A 27,193-nucleotide genomic window follows, 5' to 3' on the forward strand; every position below is an offset into this window, starting at 1 on the left:
TGTCCAATCATTTTTTTTTTATTTCACTGGTCATATAAATGATCTCTGTGTTTCTAAAATCAATGCCTTTCCTGTAATCTAATTTATAAAAGTATGCCATATGTCCTCTTTCCTGCTGCTGGTTTTGTTGAGGGTCCTGGAGCCTATGCTTAAAAGGCCTAAGGATAAAGAAGTGTACTGGGTGTCTAATATACGTTTTTTTAGATTTCATGGTTGCAAAAAATTATCCACGGGTTTCTAAAATCAATGCCTTTCCTGTAATCTATTATTCACAAGGATGCCATATGTACTTTTTAATGCTGTTGTTTCTGTTGAGGCTCCGGGAGCCTCTTAATCTTATTAAAAAGGCCTAATGAAAAATAAGTGTACTGGGTGTCTAATCAATGTTTTTTTCTATTTACCGTTTGCAACTAATGATCTCTGTGTTTCTGAAATCAATGCCTTTCCTATAATCATTTTTTCAAAAGGATGCCATATGTCCTCTTTTCTGCTGCTGGTTTTGTCGAGGGTCCTGGAGCCTCTGCTGAGCATAAAAAAAAAAAAAATTATTTAACTTGACTTAACAACTGAAGCATGACTTCAGGAGTCAGGTGTGGTCGTAGGTAGTGGTTGTTGTTAGCAGATTATTTTTATTGCAAATTGCAATTGCCACAGCGTGCATAAAATGTGCATCACTAGTCCAAATTTTAAGGTTTTTTTTTCATTCAGGATTAGTTTGTGGACCGGCGCAATATTGGAAAGGCAAAAAACAGGTCTCCGTACCCGTTTATATAAGGGGTGACTACTACTGCTTTTACCAGGCTCCTCTTGGATAGCCCCAGAAAGTGTGACTATGAATCCCAAAAAGAAAATTAAATTAAGGTTGAAAACTAACTCCAAAGTAACTTGTAAGACCTGGAGCTCCTCAAACACACGTCCTACTGCAACAGCTATAGGCTCCCCAAACCACAAATCTTAACTTTTTCATGTCAATTGATATTGCCACAGCTGGAACAATAGTAAATAACATGTGCGTCACCACAGTCTACGAAGCTGTTGTCGGATGTATACAAAAACACTGATAAAGTATTCCTTTAGGAGCGCAAAGAGATGGCTACTGGAACACTCCAGGAACTTCACAAGAGTGGCTGTATTGTGTTTCTGGTGATGTTTGAGACATCTGGGTAGTGTACAGGGAGGGGAAAAATCATCTCCATCTCTGTGCACCACAGGACAGGAAGTCCTTGTCATCCATAAGCACATGAAATTGCTGGCATTTTCGTTGCTTCAAGAAGTTCATTTTTTGTGGTGATAGATAGTACAGAATTAAATAAACTTTGGTTTCCTACCATACTCAAGACAATCTTGTATTTCAAAATTCGTACTTGCTGTGGGAAACAGTGGCCTGTCCATACTAGGAAGATGATTTAGACAGAAGTAACAAGCTCTGCTTGCAGGTGACACATGTTTATCGTCAATCATCAAAGGGGTTGCGTGCAGAATATGGCTGATGGCCCCTTATTCACATGTTTGTCCAGAGCCACAACATTTGCAAACAGCCAGAAGAAAGGTCGGATCTCACCAGCCTTAAGTTGAGCTTCATTTACCAAATGCTGATATTCAAAAAAATAGACAAACAGTGCCTTAAATAACACATTTGCGATATGGATTCACCAGAGCAAGGTCATTGCAAGTACTAAAATTCCCACGATAACAAAATTAAAATGCCACAACTATGCAATCTTCACCTTCAGATTATTATTGTCACACTCCATTGTACTCCTATGCCCAGCTCCCTGCTCTTGTTTTTGTTGAGGGTCCTGGAGCCTCTGCTGAAAAGGCCTATGGATAATAAAGTGTACTGGGTGTCTGTTCAATGTTTTTTTTTTTATTTCCCGGTTGCAAGTAATTATCTCAGGCCTAGATTTGGAGTTTGGCGTTAGCCATGAAAACCAGCGTTAGAGGCTCCTAACGCTGGTTTTAGGCTACCGCCGGTATTTGGAGTCAGTGATTAAAGGGTCTAACGCTCACTTTTCAGCTGCGACTTTTCCATACCGCAGATCCCCTTACGTCAATTGCGTATCCTATCTTTTCAATGGGATCTTCCTAACGCCGGTATTTAGAGTCGTTTCTGAAGTGAGCGTTAGAGCTCTAACGACAAAACTCCAGCCGCCGAAAAAAAGCAGGAGTTAAGAGCTTTCTGGGCTAACGCCGGTTCATAAAGCTCTTAACTACTGTACCCTAAAGTACACTAACACCCATAAACTACCTATGTACCCCTAAACTGAGGTCCCCCCACATCGCCGCAACTCGATTACATTTTTTTAACCCCTAATCTGCCGACCGCCACCTACGTTATACTTATGTACCCCTAATCTGCTGCCCCTAACACCGCCGACCCCTGTATTATATTTATTAACCCCTAACCTGCCCCCCTCAACGTCGCCGCCAGCTACTTACAATAATTAACCCCTAATCTGCCAACCGCAAAGTGCCGCCACCTACGTTATCCTTATGTACCCCTAATCTGCTGCCCCTAACACCGCCGACCCCTATATTATATTTATTAACCCCTAATCTGCCCCCCTCAATGTCGCCTCCACCTGCCTACACTTATTAACCCCTAATCTGCCGACCGGACCTGAGCGCTACTATAATAAAGTTATTAACCCCTAATCCGCCTCACTAACCCGATCATAAATAGTATTAACCCCTAATCTGCCCTCCCTAACATCGCCGACACCTAACTTCAATTATTAACCCCTAATCTGACGACCGGAGCTCACCGCTACTATAATAAATGGATTAACCCCTAAAGCTAAGTCTAACCCTAACACTAACACCCCCCTAAGTTAAATATAATTTAAATCTAACGAAATTAATTAACTCTTATTAAATAAATTATTCCTATTTAAAGCTTAATACTTACCTGTAAAATACATCCTAATATAGCTACAATATAAATTATAATTACATTGTAGCTATTTTAGGATTAATATTTATTTTACAGGCAACTTTGTAATTATTTTAACCAGGTACAATAGCTATTAAATAGTTAAGAACTATTTAATAGTTACCTAGTTAAAATAATTACAAAATTACCTGTAAAATAAGTCCTAACCTAAGTTATAATTAAACCTTACACTATACTATCAATAAATTAATTAAATAAAATACCTACAATTACCTACAATAAAACCTAACACTACACTATCAATAAATAAATTAAATACAATTCCTACAAATAACTACAATTACATAAACTACCTAAAGTACAAAAAATAAAAAAGAAATAAGTTACAAAAAATAAAAAAATATTTACAAACATAAGAAAAATATTACAACAATTTTAAACTAATTACACCTACTCTAAGCCCCCTAATAAAATAACAAAGACCCCCAAAATAAAAAAATGCCCTACCCTATTCTAAATTAATAGAGTTAAAAGCTCTTTTACCTTACCAGCCCTGAACAGGGCCCTTTGCGGGGCATGCCCCAAGAAAATCAGCTCTTTTGCCTGTAAAAAAAACATACAATACCCCCCCCCCAACATTACAACCCACCACCCACATACCCCTAATCTAACCCAAACCCCCCTTAAATAAACCTAACACTAAGCCCCTGAAGATCTTCCTACCTTGTCTTCACCTCAACAGGTATCACTGATCCGTCCTGGCATCCGGTGCTGAAGAGGTCCAGAAGAGGCTCCAAAGTCTTCCTCCTATCCGGCAAGAAGAGGACATCCGGACCGGCAAACATCTTCATCCAAGCGGCATCTTCGATCTTCTTCCATCCGGTGCGGAGCGGGTCCATGTTGAAGCAGCCGACGCGGATCCATCCTCTTCTTCCAGCGTCTCCCGACGAATGACGGTTCCTTTAAGGGACGTCATCCAAGATGGCGTCCCTCAAATTCCGATTGGCTGATAGGATTCTATCAGCCAATCGGAATTAAGGTAGGAATATTCTGATTGGCTGATGGAATCAGCCAATCAGAATCAAGTTCAATCCGATTGGCTGATCCAATCAGCCAATCAGATTGAGCTCGCATTCTATTGGCTGATCGGAACAGCCAATAGAATGCGAGCTCAATCTGATTGGCTGATTGGATCAGCCAATCGGATTGAACTTGATTCTGATTGGCTGATTCCATCAGCCAATCAGAATATTCCTACCTTAATTCCGATTGGCTGATAGAATCCTATCAGCCAATCGGAATTCGAGGGACGCCATCTTGGATGACGTCCCATAAAGGAACCGTCATTCGTCGGGAGACGCCGGAAGAAGAGGATGGATCCGCGTCGGCTGCTTCAACATGGACCCGCTCCGCACCGGATGGAAGAAGATCGAAGATGCCGCTTGGAAGAAGATGTTTGCCGGTCCGGATGTCCTCTTCTTGCCGGATAGGAGGAAGACTTTGGAGCCTCTTCTGGACCTCTTCAGCACCGGATGCCAGGACGGATCGGTGATACCTGTTGAGGTGAAGACAAGGTAGGAAGATCTTCAGGGGCTTAGTGTTAGGTTTATTTAAGGGGGGTTTGGGTTAGATTAGGGGTATGTGGGTGGTGGGTTGAAATGTTGGGGGGGGTATTGTATGTTTTTTTTACAGGCAAAAGAGCTGATTTTCTTGGGGCATGCCCCGCAAAGGGCCCTGTTCAGGGCTGGTAAGGTAAAAGAGCTTTTAACTCTATTAATTTAGAATAGGGTAGGGCATTTTTTTTATTTTGGGGGTCTTTGTTATTTTATTAGGGGGCTTAGAGTAGGTGTAATTAGTTTAAAATTGTTGTAATATTTTTCTTATGTTTTTAAATATTTTTTTATTTTTTGTAACTTAGTTCTTTTTTATTTTTTGTACTTTAGGTAGTTTATGTAATTGTAGTTATTTGTAGGAATTGTATTTAATTTATTTATTGATAGTGTAGTGTTAGGTTTTATTGTAGGTAATTGTAGGTATTTTATTTAATTAATTTATTGATAGTATAGTGTTAGGTTTAATTATAACTTAGGTTAGGACTTATTTTACAGGTAATTTTGTAATTATTTTAACTAGGTAACTATTAAATAGTTCTTAACTATTTAATAGCTATTGTACCTGGTTAAAATAATTACAAAGTTGCCTGTAAAATAAATATTAATCCTAAAATAGCTGCAATGTAATTATAATTTATATTGTAGCTATATTAGGATGTATTTTACAGGTAAGTATTTAGCTTTAAATAGGAATAATTTATTTAATAAGAGTTAATTAATTTCATTAGATTTAAATTATATTTAACTTAGGGGGGTGTTAGTGTTAGGGTTAGACTTAGCTTTAGGGGTTAATCCATTTATTATAGTAGCGGTGAGCTCCGGTCGTCAGATTAGGGGTTAATAATTGAAGTTAGGTGTCGGCGATGTTAAGGAGGGTAGATTAGGGATTAATACTATTTATGATCGGGTTAGTGAGGCGGATTAGGGGTTAATAACTTTATTATAGTAGCGCTCAGGTCCGCTCGGCAGATTAGGGGTTAATAAGTGTAGGCAGATGGAGGCGACGTTGAGGGGGGCAGATTAGGGGTTAATAAATATAATATAGGGGTCGGCGGTGTTAGGGGCAGCAGATTAGGGGTACATAAGGATAACGTAGGTGGCGGCGCTTTGCGGTCGGCAGATTAGGGGTTAATTATTGTAGGTAGCTGGCGGCGACGTTGTGGGGGGCAGATTAGGGGTTAATAAATATAGGGGTCGGCGGTGTTAGGGGCAGCAGATTAGGGGTACATAAGGATAACGTAGGTGGCGGCGCTTTGCGGTCGGCAGATTAGGGGTTAATTATTGTAGGTAGCTGGCGGCGACGTTGTGGGGGGCAGGTTAGGGGGTTAATAAATATAATACAGGGGTCGGCGGTGTTAGGGGCAGCAGATTAGGGGTACATAGGGATAATGTAAGTTGCGGCGGTTTACGGAGCGGAAGATTAGGGGTTAATAATATAATGCAGGGGTCAGCGATAGCGGGGGCGGCAGATTAGGGGTTAATAAGTGTAAGGTTAGGGGTGTTTAGACTCGGGGTACATGTTAGAGTGTTAGGTGCAGACGTAGGAAGTGTTTCCCCATAGGAAACAATGGGGCTGCGTTAGGAGCTGAACGCTGCTTTTTTGCAGGTGTTAGGTTTTTTTCAGCTCAAACAGCCCCATTGTTTCCTATGGGGGAATCGTGCACGAGCACGTTTTTGAGGCTGGCCGCGTCCGTAAGCAACTCTGGTATCGAGAGTTGCATTTGCGGTAAAAATGCTCTACGCTCCTTTTTTGGAGCCTAACGCAGCATTTTTTCGGACTCTCGATACCAGAGTTAATTTTATGGTGCGGCCAGAAAAAAGCCTGCGTAGCGTTAACAGCCCATCTACCGCCAAACTCCAAATATAGGCCTCAGTGTTTCTAAAATCAATGCCTTTCCTGTAATCTATAATTCAAAAGGATGACATATGTCCTCTTTCATGCTGTTGTTTCAGTTGCGGCTCCGGGACCCTCGTATTAACAAGGCCTGAGGATAAATAAGTGTAACCGGTGTCTAATGAATGTTTTTTTCTATTACACGGGTCATATAAATGATCTGTGGGTTTCTAAAATCAATGCCTTTACTGTAATCTTTTATTCAAAAGGATGACATATCTCCTCTTTCATGCTGTTGTTTCAATTGAGGCTCCGGGACCCTCGTATTAAAAAGGCCTGAGCATAAATAAGTGTCACGGCTGTCTAATCAATGTTTTTTTCTAATTTAACGGTTGCAAATCATGATCTGTGGGTTTCTAAAATCAATGCCTTTCTTGTAATCTTTTATTCAAAAGGATGACATATCTCCTCTTTCATGCTGTTGTTTCGGTTGAAGCTCCGGGACCCTCGTATTAAAAAGGCCTGAGGATAAATAAGTGTCACGGGTGTGTAATCAATGTTTTTTTCTATTTCACGGTTGCAAATAATGATCTGTGGGTTTCTAAAATCAATGCCTTTACTGTAATCTTTTATTCAAAAGGATGACATATCTCCTCTTTCATGCTGTTGTTTCGGTTGAGGCTCCGGGAACCTCGTATTAAAAAGGCCTGAGCATAAATAAGTGTCACGGCTGTCTAATCAATGTTTTTTTCTAATTTCACGGTTGCAAATAATGATCTGTGGGTTTCTAAAATCAATGCCTTTACTGTAATCTTTTATTCAAAAGGATGACATATCTCCTCTTTCATGCTGTTGTTTCGGTTGAGGCTCCGGGACCCTCGTATTAAAAAGGCCTGAGCATAAATAAGTGTCACGGGTGTGTAATCAATGTTTTTTTCTATTTCACGGTTGCAAATAATGATCTGTGGGTTTCTAAAATCAATGCCTTTACTGTAATCTTTTATTCAAAAGGATGACATATCTCCTCTTTCATGCTGTTGTTTCGGTTGAGGCTCCGGGACCCTCGTATTAAAAAGGCCGGAGCATAAATAAGTGTCACGGGTGTCTAATCAATTTTTTTTTCTAATTTCACGGTTGCAAATAATGATCTGTGGGTTGCTAAAATCAATGCCTTTACTGTAATCTTTTATTCAAAAGGATGACATATCTCCTCTTTCATGCTGTTGTTTCGGTTGAGGCTCCGGGATCCTCGTATTAAAAAGGCCTGAGCATAAATAAGTGTCACGGCTGTCTAATCAATGTTTTTTTCTAATTTCACGGTTGCAAATAATGATCTGTGGGTTTCTAAAATCAATGCCTTTACTGTAATCTTTTATTCAAAAGGATGACATATCTCCTCTTTCATGCTGTTGTTTCGGTTGAGGCTCCGGGACCCTCGTATTAAAAAGGCCTGAGCATAAATAAGTGTCACGGCTGTCTAATCAATGTTTTTTTCTAATTTAACGGTTGCAAATAGTGATCTGTGGGTTTCTAAAATCAATGCCTTTACTGTAATCTTTTATTCAAAAGGATGACATATCTCCTCTTTCATGCTGTTGTTTCAGTTGAGGCTCCGGGACTCTCGTATTAAAAAGGCCTGAGGATAAATAAGTGTCACGGGTGTGTAATCAATGTTTTTTTTCTATTTCACGGTTGCAAATAATGATCTGTGGGTTTCTAAAATCAATGCCTTTACTGTAATCTTTTATTCAAAAGGATGACATATCTCCTCTTTCATGCTGTTGTTTCGGTTGAGGCTCCGGGACCCTCGTATTAAAAAGGCCTGAGCATAAATAAGTGTCACGGGTGTGTAATCAATGTTTTTTTCTAATTTCACGGTTGCAAATAATGATCTGTGGGTTTCTAAAATCAATGCCTTTACTGTAATCTTTTATTCAAAAGGATGACATATCTCCTCGTTCATGCTTTTGTTTCGGTTGAGGCTCCGGGACCCTCGTATTAAAAAGGCCTGAGCATAAATAAGTGTCACGGGTGTGCAATCAATGTTTTTTTCTAATTTCACGGTTGCAAATAATGATCTGTGGGTTTCTAAAATCAATGCCTTTACTGTAATCTTTTATTCAAAAGGATGACATATCTCCTCTTTCATGCTGTTGTTTCAGTTGAGGCTCCGGGACTCTCGTATTAAAAAGGCCTGAGGATAAATAAGTGTCACGGGTGTGTAATCAATGTTTTTTTCTATTTCACGGTTGCAAATAATGATCTGTGGGTTTCTAAAATCAATGCCTTTACTGTAATCTTTTATTCAAAAGGATGACATATCTCCTCTTTCATGCTGTTGTTTCGGTTGAGGCTCCGGGACCCTCGTATTAAAAAGGCCTGAGCATAAATAAGTGTCACGGGTGTGTAATCAATGTTTTTTTCTAATTTCACGGTTGCAAATAATGATCTGTGGGTTTCTAAAATCAATGCCTTTACTGTAATCTTTTATTCAAAAGGATGACATATCTCCTCGTTCATGCTTTTGTTTCGGTTGAGGCTCCGGGACCCTCGTATTAAAAAGGCCTGAGCATAAATAAGTGTCACGGGTGTGCAATCAATGTTTTTTTCTAATTTCACGGTTGCAAATAATGATCTGTGGGTTTCTAAAATCAATGCCTTTACTGTAATCTTTTATTCAAAAGGATGACATATCTCCTCTTTCATGCTGTTGTTTTGGTTGAGGCTCCGGTACCCTCGTATTAAAAAGGCCTGAGCATAAATAAGTGTCACGGGTGTCTAATCAATTTTTTTTTCTAATTTCACGGTTGCAAATAATGATCTGTGGGTTTCTAAAATCAATGCCTTTACTGTAATCTTTTATTCAAAAGGATGACATATCTCCTCTTTCATGCTGTTGTTTCGGTTGAGGCTCCGGGACCCTCGTATTAAAAAGGCCTGAGCATAAATAAGTGTCACGGGTGTCTAATCAATTTTTTTTTCTAATTTCACGGTTGCAAATAATGATCTGTGGGTTTCTAAAATCAATGCCTTTACTGTAATCTTTTATTCAAAAGGATGACATATCTCCTCTTTCATGCTGTTGTTTCGGTTGAGGCTCCGGGACCCTCGTATTAAAAAGGCCTGAGCATAAATAAGTGTCACGGCTGTCTAATCAATGTTTTTTCTAATTTCACGGTTGCAAATAATGATCTGTGGGTTTCTAAAATCAATGCCTTTACTGTAATCTTTTATTCAAAAGGATAACATATCTCCTCTTTCATGCTGTTGTTTCGGTTGAGGCTCCGGGACCCTCGTATTAAAAAGGCCTGAACATAAATAAGTGTCACGGGTGTGTAATCAATGTTTTTTTCTAATTTCCCGGTTGCAAATAATGATCTGTGGGTTTCTAAAATCAATGCCTTTACTGTAATCTTTTATTCAAAAGGATGACATATCTCCTCTTTCATGCTGTTGTTTCGGTTGAGGCTCCGGGACCCTCGTATTAAAAAGGCCTGAGCATAATTAAGTGTCACGGGTGTCTAATCAATTTTTTTTTCTAATTTCACGGTTGCAAATAATGATCTGTGGGTTTCTAAAATCAATGCCTTTACTGTAATCTTTTATTCAAAAGGATGACATATCTCCTCTTTCATGCTGTTGTTTCGGTTGAGGCTCCGGGACCCTCGTATTAAAAAGGCCTGAGCATAAATAAGTGTCACGGCTGTCTAATCAATGTTTTTTTCTAATTTAACGGTTGCAAATAATGATCTGTGGGTTTCTAAAATCAATGCCTTTACTGTAATCTTTTATTCAAAAGTATGACATATCTCCTCTTTCATGCTGTTGTTTCGATTGAGGCTCCGGGACCCTCGTATTAAAAAGGTCTGAGGATAAATAAGTGTCACGGGTGTGTAATCAATGTTTTTTTCTATTTCACGGTTGCAAATAATGATCTGTGGGTTTCTAAAATCAATGCCTTTACTGTAATCTTTTATTCAAAAGGATGACATATCTCCTCTTTCATGCTTTTTTTTCGGTTGAGGCTCCGGGACCCTCATATTAAAAAGGCCTGAGCATAAATAAGTGTCACGGCTATCTAATCAATGTTTTTTTCTAATTTAACGGTTGCAAATAATGATCTGTGGGTTTCTAAAATCAATGCCTTTACTGTAATCTTTTATTCAAAAGGATGACATATCTCCTCTTTCATGCTGTTGTTTCGGTTGAGGCTCCGGGTATCTCGTATTAAAAAGGCCTGAGGATAAATAAGTGTCACGGGTGTGTAATCAATGTTTTTTTCTAATTTCACGGTTGCAAATAATGATCTGTGGGTTTCTAAAATCAATGCCTTTACTGTAATCTTTTATTCAAAAGGATGACATATCTCCTCTTTCATGCTGTTGTTTCGGTTGAGGCTCCGGGTATCTCGTATTAAAAAGGCCTTAGGATAAATAAGTGTCACGGGTGTGTAATCAATGTTTTTTTCTATTTCACGGTTGCAAATAATGATCTGTGGGTTTCTAAAATCAATGCCTTTACTGTAATCTTTTATTCAAAAGGATGACATATCTCCTCTTTCATGCTGTTGTTTCGGTTGAGGCTCCGGGACCCTCGTATTAAAAAGGCCTTAGCATAAATAATTGTCACGGGTGTGTAATCAATGTTTTTTTCTAATTTCACGGTTGCAAATAATGATCTGTGGGTTTCTAAAATCAATGCCTTTACTGTAATCTTTTATTCAAAAGGATGACATATCTCCTCGTTCATGCTTTTGTTTCGGTTGAGGCTCCGGGACCCTCATATTAAAAAGGCCTGAGCATAAATAAGTGTCACGGGTGTGCAATCAATGTTTTTTTCTAATTTCACGGTTGCAAATAATGATCTGTGGGTTTCTAAAATCAATGCCTTTACTGTAATCTTTTATTCAAAAGGATGACATATCTCCTCTTTCATGCTGTTGTTTCGGTTGAGGCTCCGGGACCCTCATATTAAAAAGGCCTGAGCATAAATAAGTGTCACGGGTGTCTAATCAATTTTTTTCTTCTAATTTCACGTTTGCAAATAATGATCTGTGGGTTTCTAAAATCAATGCCTTTACTGTAATCTTTTATTCAAAAGGATGACATATCTCCTCTTTCATGCTGTTGTTTCGGTTGAGGCTCCGGGACCCTCGTATTAAAAAGGCCTGAGCATAAATAAATGTCACGGGTGTGTAATCAATGTTTTTTTCTAATTTCACGGTTGCAAATAATGATCTGTGGGTTTCTAAAATCAATGCCTTTACTGTAATCTTTTATTCAAAAGGATGACATATCTCCTCTTTCATGCTGTTGTTTCGGTTGAGGCTCCGGGACCCTCGTATTAAAAAGGCCTGAGCATAAATAAGTGTCACGGGTGTCTAATCAATGTTTTTTTCTAATTTCACGGTTGCAAATAATGATCTGTGGGTTTCTAAAATCAATGCCTTTCCTGTAATCTATTATTCACTAGGATGATATATCTCCTCTTTCATGCTGTTGTTTCGTTTGAGGCTCCGGGACCCTCGTATTAAAAAGGCCTGAGGATAAATAATTGTGTAACGGGTATCTAATGAATTTTTTTTTTTATTTCACGGGTCATATAAATGATCTCTGGGATTCTAAAATCAATGCCTTTCCTGTAATCTATTATTCAAAAGGATGACAGTACTACCAAAATACAGCCAATGAAGGGCCTTAGGAAGACTGAGCCAAGGTTGGATTGTAGTATTTGGTTAGGCTAATCATGATGGCCATGTAGACCACCACCACAGAGAGTCCTGGAAGTGACAGGGATGATGAGATGAAAGAGCTAAGAATAGTAGAACTTGAAACAACAGAGTTAGCCATGGGTGTTAGTGCAAAACCGCTTGGCTTTTTTTGGCTTTGGGTGCGGCTTGTCATGCAGGCCATATAGAGCTGACAACATTCAGTGTCGTATCAGCTATTAAACTAATAAGATCAGTACTACCAAAATACAGCCAATGAAGGGCCTTAGGAAGACTGAGCCAAGGTTGGATTGTAGTATTTGGTTAGGCTAATCATGATGGCCATGTAGACCACCACCACCGAGAGTCCTGGAAGTAACAGGGATGATGAGATGAAAGTGCTAAGAATAGTACTACTTGAAACAACAGAGTTAGCCATGGGTGTTAATCCAAGACCGCTTGGATTTATTTTTGTATTGGGTGCGGCTAATCATGCAGGCCATATAGAGCTGCCACCATTCGGTGTTGTATCAGCTATAAAAATAATAAGAACTATACTATCAAAATACAGACAATGAAGGGCCTATGAAGACTGAGCAAAGGTTGCATTGGGGTATTTTGTTCGGCTAATCATGATGGCCATGTAGACCGCCCGTAACAGGGATGAAAGTGCTAAGAATAGTACTAATTGAAACAACCGAGTTAGCCATGGGTGTTAGTCTAAGACCACTCTGCTTTTTTTTGGGTTTGGGTGCAGCTAATCATGAAGGCCAGATAGACCTGCCACCATTTGGTGTTGTAACAGGTATGAAAATGCAAAGAACAGTACTACTTAACACAACCTACTTACCATGGGTCCCAGAGCATATGTTTGGTTGTTATATTTTGTAAGGGTAATCATGCAGGCCATATAGACCTCCACCGATAGGGTGAGTATGAGTAACAGCTATTAAAATGTGAAGGGCATTACTAATTAACACAACATAGTTACCATGGGTCGCAGACCAAGAGCAGATGTCTTATTATTATATTTTGTATGGGTAATCATCCAGGCCGTATAGACCTCACCAAATAGGGGGAGTTACAGAGATTAAAGTGCTAAGAATGGTAGTACTTAAAACACAACCTCGTTAAAATAGGTAGCAGACCACATGTCTTATTATTATAATTTTTCAGGGTAATCTGGCAGGCCATATAGAACTCCCCCGTTAGGGGGGGGGGGGGACAGGGATTAAAGTTCTAAGAATAGTACTAATTGACACAAGCTAGTTGGGTCCAAGAACGCATGTTTGATTATTAGAATTTATTAGGGTAATTATATATCTAACAAATTTATCTATTTCTCTTCTATTGATTCTATCTAACTATCAATCTATGTATATCTATCTATCCTATCTATCACTATCAATCTATCTTCTGTCCGGGGTGTTTTGGGACAGCCACTTTGGGAATGTTAGTTGATTTAGACCCATTATGGCTTAAAAGCAGACTCTGCATCAACTATGTAATTTTCCATGGGAGTTTTGCCAGGGATCCCCCTCCAGCATGCAACAGTCCAGGTGTTAGTACCCTTGAAACAACTTTTCTATCACTATTGTGGCCAGAAAGAGTCCTTGTAGGTTTTAAAGTTCGCCTGCCTATTGAATTCAATGGCGGTTCGTGCAGTTCACGTGTTCGCGAACAATACCAGAAGTTCGAGTCCGCCGTTCGCGAACCGAATATTTTAGGTTTGCGACATCACTATTAATATATATGTCCCAATAGCTTCTATTGCACCCAGTAGCAGAGAGACACAGGACACAACAGAGTAAATAAATACCTGTTTATTGTTGTATACTGCAAAGGTTTAAACACACACCATCATTGACAGTTGGATACAACAGGAAAAGGCTGTAGCCGCATATGACAGGCAGCAGGAAAGAAAAAAGTGCAGGGTCAGACGCGTTTCCTCATGTTAATGCATGATAATCTTCAGTGACCATACCTACTACCCACAATACACTTCCTTATAAACCTTAAAACTGGTCACTCCCAGCAATTAAATTTCCAATCAAGGTAAAAGTTTACCTATAAGGCAGGGTAATGGGGGCAAGGCTTAAAGGGGACATAAATTGTCAAAAAATGAACATCAATATAAACAAATTATATATATATTTTATCCATATATATATATAAAATATAAAAAGAAATTTATATTGATAAAAAACTATAAAAATAAATATAAAAATAAAAATAAAAAATAATGATTTTTGAAAAAAGAAAAAACATATATATATATATATATATATATATATATATATATATATATATATATATATATATATATATGCATAAATCTTGAATAAGCTATATGAGTAAAAATGTAATTAAATTGACAAAGTCCCACTTGCAAAAAGCATATAGATGTAGTGTAAAAACAGAAAAAAATGAAAAAATGTATACTAATGATCTACGTATAACTTAACATCCCAATCAAAATTTAAACCTGCTGGCACCCTGGTGTCCAACTGAAAAATCCAATACACTTCTCTTTTACTGAGAACAATGCCTCTATTACCACCTCTAGGGTGTCTGGGAATCAGTTGGATAGCCTGAAATGTCAGCAGTGAACTGTCAGAATTATGTTGTTTTTTGAAGTGCAGGGAAATGGGTGTGGTGGACTCCGGATCTTCAATTGATCGTAAATGCTCAAGAAAGCGATCCTTTACAGCACGCATCGTTTGACCCACGTACTGTTTTAAACACCCCCTGCAGGTCAAAAGGTATATGACATAGCAAGAATTGCACGTCATATGTTCACAAATCTCAAAATTCTTGTTATTCTTGGTAGATACAAAATTGGTGCCAAAAGAAGCATAAGCACATGACTTACACCTTCTACTACCACACTTGAAAAATCCAGGTTTTATACAGAGCCAATTACTTTGTGACTGTTGCTGTGGCAACATAGAAGGGGATAATATGTTCCCTAGTGTTTGTGCCTTACGAGACACAAAACAAACTCCCTCTTTGACAATTGGTGCCAAACTGTCATCTGTGGTCAGTATTGGAAGTGCTTTCCTAATAATGTTGCAAATCCTAGCATATTCTAAACTGTAGGAAGTGATAAATTTAAGTTTGTTAAATCTATTACTTTCTTGTGAGCTCTTGGGCAAAAAAAAGATCCTTTCTGTCCAAAAGATCAACTTCTTTCTTTGTTTCATCCAAGGAGATACCCTCTCTGGACTAATCCCTCAGTTAAATCACTGGAATGTCTTTGATAACTCTTAAGACTAGTACAATTTCGTTTAACCCTAATGTACTGACTTTTAGGGATAGAGTTGATGGTATGTTTGAGATGACATGATTTGGCATTTAAAATAGTGTTCCCAGCAATAGGTTTACGGAACAATTCAACATCAATACAAGATTTCTGAACGTTAGAATGTAATTCAACATCCAAAAACGTAATTGAGTATTTACTGCTTTCCATGGTAAATTTTAGAGTATTGTTCTGTAAATAAGCTAAAAATGGTTCAAGGAGGTCTGTTGGACCCTTCCAAATCAACAAAATATCGTCGATGTAGCGACCAAAAAAATGTATATATTCTCTGAAGGGGTTCACATCTCCATAGACGTGGGACAGCTCCCACCAACATAAATACAGGTTGGCATAGGAGGGGGCAAACTTGGCCCCCATCGCTGTCCCACGCCTCTGGAGATAGTAATCCCCCTCAAAAAGAAAATAATTGTGGGTCAACAGATAATCAACAGAAGCCTCAATGAACCGTTTGGTAGCATCATCATAAGTAGAAAATGTATCCAAAAAGAATTTAATAGCCAAACCACCTTTGTCATGAGGGATGCAAGTATATAAAGAGACCACGTCAATTGGGACAAAAATAAATTCTTTTTGCCATACTAAGCTTTCAACCTGTGTGATAACATCAGACGTGTCTCGTATATAACTCATAAGGCTCAAGACCAAGGGCTGTAAATACCCATCTATCAATTGAGAAAGAGGCTCATTCAATGAGCCTATTCCTGCCACTATGGGTCTACCAGGTGGACAGGTGGCATGTTTGTGGACCTTCTGCAAATAATGAAAAATTGCCGAAACTGGGTGCTCAGTATATAAGAAATCAAAATTGGCTTGTTTGATAACACCATCATGCATAGCCTGCTCCAAAAGGGTCTTTAAAGATGATTTGTAAAAGAACACCGGATTATTTTTGAGTTTCTCATATACTGCAACATCCAATAATTGTCTGTATGCCTCATTCAGGTAAACCTGTCAATTTAGAACCACCACTTTTCCACCTTTGTCAGAGTTAAGTATGACAAGTTCCTTATTGCTCTTAAGTTCTTGAAGAGATAAAAATTGTGTTTTTGACAGATTATCTCTACGGTTTGGTTGTTTAAGTTCAACTGAACTCAATTTCTTCAATTCCTGCTCAACAGTTTTTTGGAAGACTTCTATGGAATTGGATCTAGATTTAACTGGATAGAATTTTGATTTACCCTTCATTTTAGTTATATCCTGGGTTCCCCCAATAGGATAAGGGTATAATACCAAGTTGTCTCTATCCAATTCCATGAGATCCAAAATGGAGCATTCGTCAGAAAAATCAAAACCACATCTTATGGGAGTTGGTTGATCCCTACCTTGTGCACTCAAAGCTGTGTCAGTAACTCCCAAGAAATGTTTCTTGAGAACCAGCAATCTCACAAACCTATTTAAATCAATAACTGTATCAAAAAGATTAAAATGTGTGGTAGGGGAAAAAACAAGACCTAGAGACAAAACCTCAATCTGTGCCTTAGACAAATTAAAAGAAGAAAGATTAATAACATTATTGTCCTTCATGCATATTTCTGAGACTGTGTGACTCTCCTCCTTTGTGGATACCGCCTGGGCTTGGGTATTAAGTCCTGACTTTGATTTCCTTGATTGTCCTCGTCCCCCTCTCCGTACTTTTTTTGACGTACAGTGGACTTCTGTGGGCCCCTCTCGTTTTTTGACTGTGAAATATTTGAAGCAGTATTAAGTGCAAAAGATGTTGAGCCCTCAATAGCAGGGGAAGTGGCAACCGATGTTTCTGTCAGAGGAGTCATAGTCATATTTGGTGTCAGTTTCTGCAAATCTCACTTTCCTATAGTCTGAACTTTGGCCTTTGTAAGAACTCCTATACCTCCTTCTTATATTAGTCACAGTCCATTTGTAACCTTTATTCGTTTCGTTATCCTGTTTGTCTCTCATAATTTTTTGTTTCTTAAAATTCCAGAGATTAGTTTTGAAATCATTAATGACTTTCTGTAATTTAATGTCATATTTTGTAAAATCTGGATTCTCACTAAGAGGACGTAAATATGACTGCAATTTCTTCTGCTCATTATACAATTCTTGACGTAATGATCTTTTATATTCAATTAGTAGATCAATGAGTGCTAAAGAGCACTCTGTGAGAATATTGTTCCATTTCTCAATAAAACCTTGATCAGATACTTGGAAAGAAGGAAATTTCCTAATTCGAAGGCCACGTGGTATACGCTGTGCCTTTTTATACATCTGGAAGCTCTTTATGTCCAATTCAATCCTAGTATCATTTTTCAATAAACTATCCATTTTGAAAAAAAAGGCTATCCAGATTAGTATTAGCCTCCTGTTCCATAGTGTCTGAATTAAAGAGATCTTCAGTATCACTAACATCCTCACCAAATTGCTGTAAAACCCCTGCTTTTACCTTGATTGGAAATTTAATTGCTGGGAGTGACCAGTTTTCAGGTTTATGAGGCAGTGTATTGTGGGTAGTAGGTATGGTCACTGAAGATTATCATGCATTAACATGAGGAAACGCGTCTGACCCTGCACTTTTTTCTTTCCTGCTGCCTGTCATATGCGGCTACAGCTTTTCCCTGTTGTATCCAACTGTCAATGATGGTGTGTGTTTAAACCTTTGCAGTATACAACAATAAACAGGCATTTATTTACTCTGTTGAGTCCTGTGTCTCTCTGCTACTGGGTGCAATAGAAGCTATTGGGACATTTGTACTACTGAGCGCAGATGGAGCGCTCTTTTCCTTTGCACCGGAGCAGCTGAGTGAATCCGGATACGTCACAGTAACGTCAAAGGGGGTGTGTGGACTAAGTGAAGAGCACCACGTGACCTAGATCGTCTACACAGTCAGAGTTTGAGTGCTACCCTTGTTGTATTTGTTGTATTAATATACTTTTAACCTCTATGATTACCTTGCATCTAAGCCTCTTTTGAAAGCCCCCCTGATCACATGACTTTATTTATTAACTATTGACTTGCATTTAAGCTGTGTTGTGCACATCCCTCGGGCATGAGCACAATGTTATCTATATTGCTCACAGGAACTAGCAGTCTCCTGTTGTGAAAAGCAAATAAAAAGAAATTGATTAAGAGGCTGTCTATAGTGGCTTAGAAACAGGCAGACATTTAGAGGTTTGAATGTTATAAAGTATATTAATATAACAAAGTTGGTTGTGCAAAGCTTGGGAATGGATGTAAAGGTTTTATCTAATTTTTTAAACAATAACAGTTTAAGTGACGACTGTCCCTTTAAGGCAAGTATGTTACTGATCAGACACTGCAGCCTTCATCAGTTTCCTGCCAAAAGCAGCTTCTGAGGAGGCATACACATCAAGGAGGTAGAATTTTGTAAAATTATGTATTGAGAGAGCAAATAGTCTCCACAAATGTGTTGTCTATATAAACCTTTTTCCTGAAGGCCCAAGAAGTGCCAACTGTTCTATTTGAATGTGCGGTAATGAGCTCAGAAAAGTCTTCCCTGCAGCCAGGTATGTTTTACAAATCAAGACGTTAAGCCAAGTGGCTAGGCTAGCTGCCATAGCTTTCTGATCCTTACAAGGTCCAGAAAAATGAACAAAGAAGAAAAAAAGTATAAAATCCTTTGTTGTTTTAACATAGAATCTTAATATTCTCGCAACATTTAGGTTGTAAAAAGTCACTATTTAGAATACTTAGGAGCAGGACATAAAGAGGGAACCACAATTTTGTGGTTGGTAGTATCCAAACCACTATTTTAAGAAGAAAGGAATAGCTAGTTTAACCCCTTCAATACTGGAAAGTTTAGAGAAAAACTTGTTTAAAGTACTAGAGAATTTTTCGCATTTTTTGCAGTCACTCCATTTAAACAGAAATACATTTTTAATTTTTTTTTGGCATAAAATGAGCTTTCAGATAGATTCAACTAGCTATATATTCAAATAATTAAGAAATTATTGTAAATTTACCCTAAAAAATAAAGTATATAAAATATTAATATTACAGTAGAAAACAAATCTCAAAATTCATTGGCATCCTCTCATTCAGTTGAGACCACAAATGTATATATTTTGCATTAATTTTTTTTATAATTTTAAGGTTTTTATCTGCAGCTATGTATACTTGTTACATATTATGCAATGGGGTAACTCTCATTTGGTATCGCAGAACTACCCAAATTCTCAAAATTGACCCCCAAATCTATCTATAATTTTAAAGTAAATAAACAAAAAAGATTCCAAAGAAAATCCAGGGTACAAGAAAGTAAGCTAAAAGCAGTCCTTTATTCAAAATCCATTAAAAATTGCAAAGTCCTTAAAACAAGGGATAACCATGGCAAAAAGTCTGACCAGTTTCAGTCCTCAGACCATAATCATAGACTCCATGTTTAAATTAGACAACCAAAAGTATTGCTCTAGGCCCATTTTGGTGTTTTTCATGAAGTCAGATGAATGCCAAATGCGATCATCTAAAAAAAAATCATTAACTTTTTCACAAACTGTGGGTTTCTCACATAAATCATTTACACATAACTTGTGCAATCATAAGACAAATACTTTGAAAAGCTTTTCAACGATCCCCTGTGTTCAGAATTAACAGACATTTATGGGCTTACCATTGATTTTGGCTATCAGAAGGCTGTAAACTGCACCTGTGCACCACACTTTTGAAAGAGGATTTTTAGACATGTTATGGCAAAGGGTGCAGGACCCATTTGGAATGATATAATGCTGGGATTCTCAAAATTGACCCCAAAACTGTAGATAGGAACCCCACCCAAACATTTTTTTCTTTATGTAGAGTCCCTCCCCATCCTTACCATCCAAACATCTTCCCTGTACTGGGAGTTCCTCCCACCCAAGCATCAGTATATTGAGGGTCCATCCCTCCCATTAGGGTGAGGGGCAATCCCTCCCCCTCTCTCCTATCCAAACAAGATTGAGAGTATTGCTTCCCTCCCACCCAAGCATCACTGTGAGGTCTGGTCCCTCTCTCCCAAGCATCATATGAGAGCATGGTTGATCCCTCCCAAGCATCATATGAGGGCATGGCCCCTCCAAACCCCTTTATAGCATCATATGAGGGCAGAGTCCCTCCCTCCCAAGCATCATATGAGGAAATGGCCCCTCCCTCCACCTCCCAAGCATCATACTAAAGCAGGATCTCTCCCACCCCTAACTCCCAAGCATCATATGAGGGCATGGTCCCTTCCTCCCCCTACCAAGCATCATATGAGGACATGGACCCTCCCTCCAATCCCTTCCAAGGATCATATGAGGGCATGGTCCCTTCCTCCCCTTCCTCCCAAGCATCATATGAGGGCATGATCCCTTAACCTCCCAAGCATCATATGACAGTATGGTCCCTCCCAAACATCATGTGAGGGCATGATCCCTCCCCCCCTGCCAAGCACCAAATGAAGGCATGGTCCCTTCCAAGGATCATATGAGGGCATGGTCCCTTCCTCCCCCTACCAAGGATCATATGAGGGCATGGACCCTCCCTCCAATCCCTTCCAAGGATCATATGAGGGCATGGTCCCTTCCTCCCCTTCCTCCCAAGCATCATATGAGGGCATGATCCCTTAACCTCCCAAGCATCATATGACAGTATGGTCCCTCCCTTCCCCCTCCCAAACATCATGTGAGGGCATGATCCCTCCCCCCCTGCCAAGCACCAAATGAAGGCATGGTCCCTTCCAAGGATCATATGAGGGCATGGTCCCTTCCTCCCCTTCCTCCCAAGCATCATATGAGGGCATGATCCCTTAACCTCCCAAGCATCATATGACAGTATGGTCCCTCCCTTCCCCCTCCCAAACATCATGTGAGGGCATGATCCCTCCCCCCCTGCCAAGCACCAAATGAAGGCATGGTCCCTCCCTCTCCCTCCAAACCATCATATGAGGGCATGGTCCCTCCCTACAACCCTAATGCATCAGATCAGAGGACTGGTCCCTCCTCCCACCCTCCCACCACAATCAGATCAGAGTACTAGTCCCTCTTCCCATCACGTCAAATCAGAGGACTGATCCCTCCCTGCCACCCCCCACCACATCAGATCAGAAGGCTCTTCCCTCTTCCCAGACCGCCAATGCATCAGATCAGAGGGCTGGTCCATCCCTGCCACCCTACCACCTCATTATATCAAAGGACCTGTACCTTCTCCCACTGCATTAAATCAATGGGCTGGTCAATCCTGGCCACCACCCACCTCATCAGATCAGAGTGCTGGTCCCTCCTTACACCCTCCCACCACATCAGATCAGAGAATTGGTCTTTCCTCTCACCCTCCAACCACATCAGAGCAGAGGGCTGGTCCCTCCCACTCACTCCATCCTCTGATGCTGTGCCGCCCACCCACCTACTGCTTACCCTCTCAAACCTCCCGCCAGCACCAGGGGATGATCGATACACACAGTGACACAGACAATGTCATTGTGTGTAACGATCTGGCATCTGCCTTCATATGGCATTGGAAACAGATCATTAATCAAGCTCTGTTTCCATATGCAGACAGGTTCTTGCAGCTTCAGGAACAACAGTCTGCTTTTGGGTCCTGAAGCTGCAACGTATATATACGTCATGCAGTATAATCAGCAATGTACTGCATGATATATATATATATATATATATATATATATATATATATTTTTATATATATATATATATATATATATATATATATATATATATATATATATATATATATATATATATATGTATATATATATATATATATATATATATATACATCACATTGGGTGAAGGGGTTAGATAACAGCTTTATCCTGTTGGAAACACATGCACACATATGCATATACAATACATATACATACATATGCACATACACATAAAAACAGACTTAAGAACACATACATACACACAAAGCATACCAAGGTAGGCTTAGGAGATGCTTATTGGTGGCTGCACATATATGCCTCATGTAAATGGCTCACCCATGTGCATTTCTCTTTCTTCAGAAAAGGATACCAGAAGAATGAAGAAAATCAGATAAAAGAAGTAAATTGGAAAGTTGTTTAAAATCACATGTTCTATCTGAATCATGAAAGAAAAATTCTGGGTTTCATGTAACTTTAAATTGAAACTGAACCCAATTTTTTTTTTCTTCGTGATTCACATAGAACATGTGTTTTTAAGCAACTTTCTAATTTACTCCTATTATCAAATTTTCTTCATTCTCTTGGTATTTTTATTTGAAAGCAAGAATGTAATTTTAGATGTCGGCCCATTTTTAGTAAACAACCAGAGTTGTTCTTGCTGATTGGTGGATAAATTTACCCACCAATAAACAAGTGCTGTCCAGGGTCTGAACCAAAAAAAAAAGCTTTGATGCCTTCTTTTTCAAATAAAGATAGCAAGAGAATAAAGAAAAATTGAAAATAGGAGAAAATTAGAAAGTTGCTTAAAATTGCATCCACTATCTGAATCACTAAAGAAAAAAATGGGTTCAGTGTCCCTTTAATATCCCACAGAAAAGAGCATCCAATGTATGGATTTTTCATTTTACAATAGCGCATTTATAAACTCTGTACAATGTAAAACAATATTGAAAATAGATTACTTTTTTAATATTGTATTTTTTAGTTTTCACAGTACTATACGTGTTCAGTTCTAAAATTGTGACTGCACTGTATCAAATGTGATACACCTAGATTACAAGTTTTGCGCTATAGAGGGTGCGAAACAAATGCAACAAAAGTTGCATTATTTCACCCTCCATAGCTCTGCCATTACGAGTTTTTGAAAAATCGGCTTGTGCGTGCGATATGGTTGCGTTGAGCTCCATACCGCACAAAATACAAGAGCTGATTTTACGTGCTCGTGCACGCTTTCCCCATAGACATCAATGGGGAGAGAGTGTTAGACAGAAACCTAACACCTGCGATTGCGGAATGAAAAGCTCCGTAACGCAGCCCCATTGATGTCTAGGGGGAAAAAAGTTATGTTTAAACCTAACACCCTAACATAAACATCTAGTCTAAACACCCCTAATCCACCACCCCCGACATCACCAACACCTAAATAATGTTATTAACATATGACGCTCTCGATATCATCGCCACTATAATAAAGTTATTAACCCCTATTCCCCCGCACCCCAACATCGCCCACACTATAATAAAGATATTAACCCCTATTCCGCTGCTCCCTGACATCGCTGCCACTAAAATAAAGTTATTAACCCCTAAATCTCTGGCCTCCCACATCACTACCACTAAATAAACCTATTAACCCCTAAACCGCCAGCCCCCCCACATCGCAACAACCTAAATTAAACTATATTAACCCCTAAACCGAACCCTAACCATAACTCTAAACCCAACACCCCTAACTTTAACATAATTAAGATAGAGCTAAATTAAAGTTACAATTATTAACTAAATAATACCTATTTAAAACTAAAAACAAACTAACCTGTGAAATAAAAATGAAACCTAAGCTAGCTACAATATAACTAATAGTTATATTGTAGCTAGCTTAGGCTTTTATTTCACAGGTAAGTTTGTATTTATTTTAACTAGGTAGAATAGTTAGTAAATAGTTATTAACTATTTACTAACTACCTAGTTAAAATAAATACAAACGTACCTATGAAATAAAAACTTAGCTGCCTTACACTAAAACCTAACATTACAAAAATAACAAAAACAAAATTATCCAAAACAATAAAAAATATTCCTATCCTAATACCCTGTTTGAAAAAAAAAAACACCCCAAAATAAAAAACCCTAATCTATAATAAACTACCAAGGGCCCTAAATAAATCAGCTCTTTTCCTACAAAAGAAAAACAAAACACCCCCTAACAGTATAAAAAAACCCACACCCCAAACCCACAAAATAAAAATAAAGTAAAACATAATCTTCCCATTGCCCTGAAAAGGGCATTTGTATGGGCATTGCCCTTAAAATGGCATTCAGCTCTTTGGCTGCCCATTAAAAAGAAAAAAAAAAAAACATTACACAAAATAACAAACAAATTATTCAAAATAATAGCAATTATTCCTATTCTTATACCCTGTTTAAAAAAACACCCCAAAATAAAAGAACCCTAATCTATTAACCTAAAGAAATCAGCACTTTTTCTACAAAATAAAAACAAACACCCCCTAACATTACAAACCCCCACCCCCCCAAACCCACAAAATAAAAAAACCTACCTAAAAAAAACTAATCTACCCATTGCCCTGAAAAGGGCATTTGTATGGGCATTGCCCTTAAAATAACATTCAGCTCTTTTTCTTTCCCTGAAAAGGGCATTCAGCTCTTTTAAGAAAAGCCCAAACCCTAATCTAAAAAATAAACCCACCCAAAAAAACTTTAATTTCTACAAGGGCCAAAATGTGTGCTAAAGATAATGATATTTTATAGGCACAGTCCTTACTAAAGCCAAAGTGAATTAATGGCAGTTCTTTTATGGCCTTAATCCCTGCTAACACAAAAGCACAATTATAATAATGACATGTTTATAGATTATATTTCTGCTTGAACCAAGATGTAGTAATGATAGTAACATGTTTATTGATTATAGGATCTTTGAGTAGATGCAGAAATATATCTATATAAGACAAGGCAAAATAAGCAGCAAGAACTTAAAGTGAATGTCAATTTAGATGAATCGGTGCCCGGTTTGTAATAATCCTATTAAAAACAAGGGCACTTTAATTCATCAAAATTTACATTTCACTCGTTTTCTTCAAATACTTACCTTTTAATCTTCACAGCCGTTTCAGCACTTCCCCCGGCCGTCGGAAGACTTGTCATACGTCAGAAATGACAAATCCGGTTTCCTCTGGATTCGTCATTTTGGACCCGCAAATAGGGCTTGCGACGGGTGGAGGAAGTACTGCAGCGGATGTCAGGATTAAAAGGTAAATATTTGAAGAAAATTAGTGAAATGTAAATTTTGATGAATTAAATTGCCCTTGTTTTTAATAGGATTATTAAAAACCGGGGACCAATTTAACAAATTGACATTCACTTTAAGAGCTGGCCCTCAGGGCACATAAGTCAGATTTACATTCTAGTGTCCATACTACTACCTGGGGCTCTGTCAGGTTTGTCAGTGGTTTGGCCATGGCACTGTATGAGGAAAAAAATTCTTATAATATTCTGTAGCTCCCAGGAATGCTAACACTTCTCTTGCTTCTTTGTGTCAGTGTACCAAGAATTAGACAAAGACATGAAATGCTAAAATAATCACCCCTTTATGAAATAATAGCAAAGAATAATAAAGAGTTCAAAAAACAAACGACAAGCCAGGAGTCAAAGTCAGAGCTGGTAGTCATACGAGTTAGGTCAGGAGCCAAAGCGAGTAATCAGACAAGCTGGGGTCAGGAACACAAAGATCAGCAGAGCCAGGAACAAGCCCGGTATCAGGAACCAGAAGGGACATAAAACAAGCCAGGTTAGACACAGGAACAGGAACACAGGAACTCACAAATAAGTCTGAGACAACACAAGGGCAAAGACAGACTGAACTGAGGCACTTTAAATAGTAAGTGATGACATCATAATTCTGGGACTGCAACCTATCTCTCACTGATGACGTTCTCAAGTTTGGCCATAAGAGGGTGCCTAGGTGTAGTGGGCAGTGTTACACACTCTGCAGCAGGGAAAGAGAGAGACAGGTAAGTAAAAATGGGAGCCAGAAGCAAATAACAAATGAAAGATGAGTGAAACCCTGACACTTTGTCTGCGGTCAGGGCATACTGGTTCTGCTGAGTATCCAGGGCACTGGATAGGCAGCAGACATGCCAAGATGAAGGCAATTGCAAGGTGGCCCAAGATTCTGAATAGTGAGGTTAGCTATGCAGCCATAGAGAAGGAGTACCTGACTCTGGTACTGGCCATCAAGAAACTCCAGCCCTATCTCTATGACCAGGAATTCAATTCCATTAACACTCAAAGTCCACTCCACTGGCTAAACCATGTATTGGATGATAATATACAGTTGTTACAGTAGAGCTTGGCACTATAAGCATACTGTTTTACAATCTAATACCGTTAGGGTTGAGCACTTAGAAATGCTGATAGACTTAAAAATCAGCTAAGGTAAATGTTAACTGCCTGATAAATTTCCCAACTAACAGACCCTCTAGCACCTAACAGTTTAGGCTGTATCCTTATCTCTCATCAAAATAACAAATTGAAAATTACTTTCTGTCAGAGAGAGGTGGGTTGGGGGCTGTATTTTTTATTGTTATTGATTCTTTTATAAGTCTTTGGCATATATATGAACTGAGATAGGTTCATTAAATATGTTAGTGGTATTCAATAAAGAATATATACTAATTTCTCAACAGACCTGGGTTGAGTTCCCTTTCAGCTGTATTGCTTGAGTCTCCAGTGAGTAAAGTTTTTATAAAAACTTCCCTTGCTGCACTCTCTCAGACTGCTGCTGCACACCTCAGGTCACCCCAAGTGACCCTTGTCTTGATCAAGAGAAAACATTCAGATACCCATAAAAGTACCTGTCAGTCATACAAATGATTAGACGAGGACCAGAGGACACAGTTGGCAAAATTATTGGAATATCCACAAGTGGTGTCTAGTCTATGATGGTGTGGGAACTGAGTTATCCATTACAGGTGATACCTGGGCTGAGGTGTCTCACATCCTTATCTCTTTCCCATGCTGATCATCATTTAAAAAAAAAAAAAGTATTATGTATTGTATAGCATAAAACCTGTTTTGATATTTAATTATAATTAAAGATAACTTTCTGTGAATGAATATAAAATTGTGTAACATCCTTGCTGATTATAATTTGAATACAATTTGTTTGCAAATAGAAACTAAATATAATTTGATTTTTAATAATTGTTTTG

This window comes from Bombina bombina, chromosome 2, assembly GCF_027579735.1.
Source record: "Bombina bombina isolate aBomBom1 chromosome 2, aBomBom1.pri, whole genome shotgun sequence".
Lineage (NCBI taxonomy): Eukaryota > Metazoa > Chordata > Amphibia > Anura > Bombinatoridae > Bombina > Bombina bombina.